Source organism: Camelina sativa, chromosome 1, assembly GCF_030686135.1.
Source record: "Camelina sativa cultivar CO46 ecotype springtype chromosome 1, ASM3068613v1".
Taxonomy (NCBI): Eukaryota; Viridiplantae; Streptophyta; class Magnoliopsida; order Brassicales; family Brassicaceae; genus Camelina; species Camelina sativa.
In genome coordinates, this window is record NC_141880.1 from 10,873,469 (window position 1) to 10,876,334 (window position 2,866).

At 34.6% G+C, this 2,866-nt stretch overlaps 1 long non-coding RNA gene across 1 annotated transcript; it reads right to left on the reverse strand.

The window, feature by feature from the left end:
• Window positions 1–2,261: 2,261 nt before the first annotated feature.
• LOC147949757 (uncharacterized) lies at window positions 2,262–2,866 on the reverse strand. Its single transcript, XR_015595492.1, has 2 exons — window positions 2,698–2,866; window positions 2,262–2,488 (listed from the first exon to the last, which is right to left on the reverse strand). It is a non-coding gene; the product is annotated as an uncharacterized LOC147949757 (long non-coding RNA).

The following is a 2,866-nucleotide window of genomic DNA, read 5'->3' on the forward strand; positions in this document are numbered from 1 at the left end:
GTTTTTTTGTTTTCCTGGTTTATGAAGATTGAAAGTAGGCTTTAAGTATGTATTTTTTTCCTTTTTCTTTGTAATTTTCTTTTCATTTTCCACTTTACTTTATATTAAGACGTAATGTTTTTTTTTTTTTTTTTTTTTTGTCAAACTACTTGGTTTTCATTCATTCATGGAAACAAAGTACACAGAGGTGGATTTCAAGATCCAAAGTTTGCACACAATACATAAAGACATTCCCCAATGCCATACAAAAAAAATTACAAGAGATCGACAAAATATCCAAGAGAGCTTTGAGGCAAGAGCTAGAAAGCAATTTACCACATGTGAGGTCAAGGTTTGTCGACAATCCATCCATGTGAGGGTCAATGGAGAACATGATGGTCACTGTCAAGCATTGACTAGATGACGTTGATAAGGTGGTCTTGGCGACCGGGTGGAGTTTGGAGTAACTTGCTAGACATGTCAGATGTTGGTTGTTGGCCGAGAGAATTCAAGAACCATACTCAAGCATACGACAAGATGAGTTCCGGTCTAAGAAGCCATGGAGCTTCAAGCACTTGGGAGCAATAGGAGCTGACGTATGAGCTAGTAACAAGGTTTGAATGGATACAATGTGATGTCGTAACAAGCCAGGTGGGTTCTCTCTCGCAATAAGGCCTTGGCCATGGAGATTAAGAAGTCCACACAAAGGTTGTAGCCAGCAAAACATGGACAGGGATAGAACATACCTAAGCTTCATACATGAGGTCGGTTGCTCGGGATTGGTACAAGAGGGTGACGGGAATGACACACTAACCGTAGAGGTTTTGACAATAGGGTGATGACTGAAGTCTCTAGCTAGAATTGACACAGGATGACTAATGGCAAAACCATAATCAAACTTTTGACAATTTGAGTATAGAACTAAAGTGCCAAGAGACTCCAATAGTATCCAAAAATAATCGTTTGCAACGGACAAAGCAAGTACCAGGGATCTTAAAGAGATTTTACACAAACCTAGCAATATAGTCGATTCTGTTCCACAGAGTAGTCTTCGGCCTCCAGGATTGTAGAAACAAGTTATATCTAGGCTAGGGCTTGGCAAAAAAAGAAATGAAATAGACCTGGATTGTAACGATTTGGGCTGAGGCTTAGAAGTTGTTAACGGGCCGTCAATTGGGTCCAAGCCCACCAAGGAGAAAAAATAGATCTGTGAACTGTCGATCCGCTGTTGCAGAGGCTGGGCACAAATGGAGGATGGTGGAGTTCGCCGGGATCCACTTCCTATCTTTGAGTGCTAAACAACCCAGATCTAGGATGAAATTGGTTTGAGAGAGGGAACAAAAGCTTGAAAAAATGGGGAAAGAAGACATAAAAGAAAACCTAAAGAAGGAGAGGCTAGCGTGGCGATGGGAAAAAAGAGAGAGAGTACCGACGCCGGCAAGCCGAAGCTACACCGGCGTCGGAGGTGATGTCGGAATGGAGTGCTTCGATTTCTGTGTGTGAGAGAGAAAAGAGAGTTTCGTACTTAAATATCAATAAGACGTAATGTTTGATTTATAATTTTTAAACTATATATCACTTTAAAATAAAAGAATAAAATTACCTAAAGAAAAATGATGAAAATGACAATTAGTAGTTCAGTACGAATAATATAGAAGATCTCTTCATTAATTTCTTTTTGGCTGTTTTAACATATGTGTATATATCAAATTCATTTTCTTCTATTTTGTTAATTATACATTGTTCGCAATTGCCAAAATATAGGAAAAAAATAATATCGACTTTGTCGTAATACTTTATCACTTTCATAAGTTAGTAAGTTAGCTTAGATCTGTATCTTAAATAAAAAATTTAAATTTACTTTATGACTTTTTGGTTTCTAGACATTTAAAATAAAATCCAAAATTTCATACAACTCTTCTTTTTAAACCTTACTTAAATTTAGTTTATTAAATTTAAATAGAAAGTCAATCTTATATCATTTATTTCTATCGTCAACATTTTTTTTTCTCCTTAGATGGAATATCACTATGGATGGCAAACATGCATCTCTAATAAAGTCTAATGCTTCTTCCTCCGATGTAAAATGTGGCCAACGGATATTTCCAGTCATACACAATCGTCAATAATTTTTTGCAAATAATGACCGTTCGTCAGATAGAAGAATAGACAAGTGACTCTTTGATAGATCAATCTCGATGTTTTAATGTTGATATCTATACAATCTTGGTATATAAAGGAAACAAAGGATAAATGAAATTGGCGATCAAGAGTGATAGAGAGGTTATAAAACAAATTTATTATTTAATTATAAGAAATAACGGATCATACGATTAGTTTGGATAGAGAGATTAGCAATTATACTTGCAAATACATAAAACAGGTCCAACTTCCGGAGGTTTACCTAAATCACGACAGGTTACATCTCCTTTGTACAAAGCCATGCACTGTTTTACGCATTTATCTTGATCTACACAACCCAACAAAACTTCACACTGTTTTGCTTCTCCTATCATTTTCCCATTCTCAATATATCAAAATCAAAATATAAAAAGTTATTTCCATACTTTATCTTTTTCCTGTTTTTCTATATTATAGTTTAGTTTCTTTTTAGTTCCAACCATGAGCACCACAATACAATTTTCATCCCACTTTCACATATAAAATTATTAGCATTAATATACCAAACAATAATATTTGAAGTAAAAAAACAATTACCCAAAGAAGATATGACAAAAACAACAATTAGTATGCATAGAATATATGAGTTCTTCATTTTTTGTTTTCCGGGCTTGTACAGATTGAAAGTAGGCTTTATATAATATTTAGAGGAAATTTAAGTTTTGTACGTTTAACTATCTTCTAAATGTTTGTTTATAATATGTGT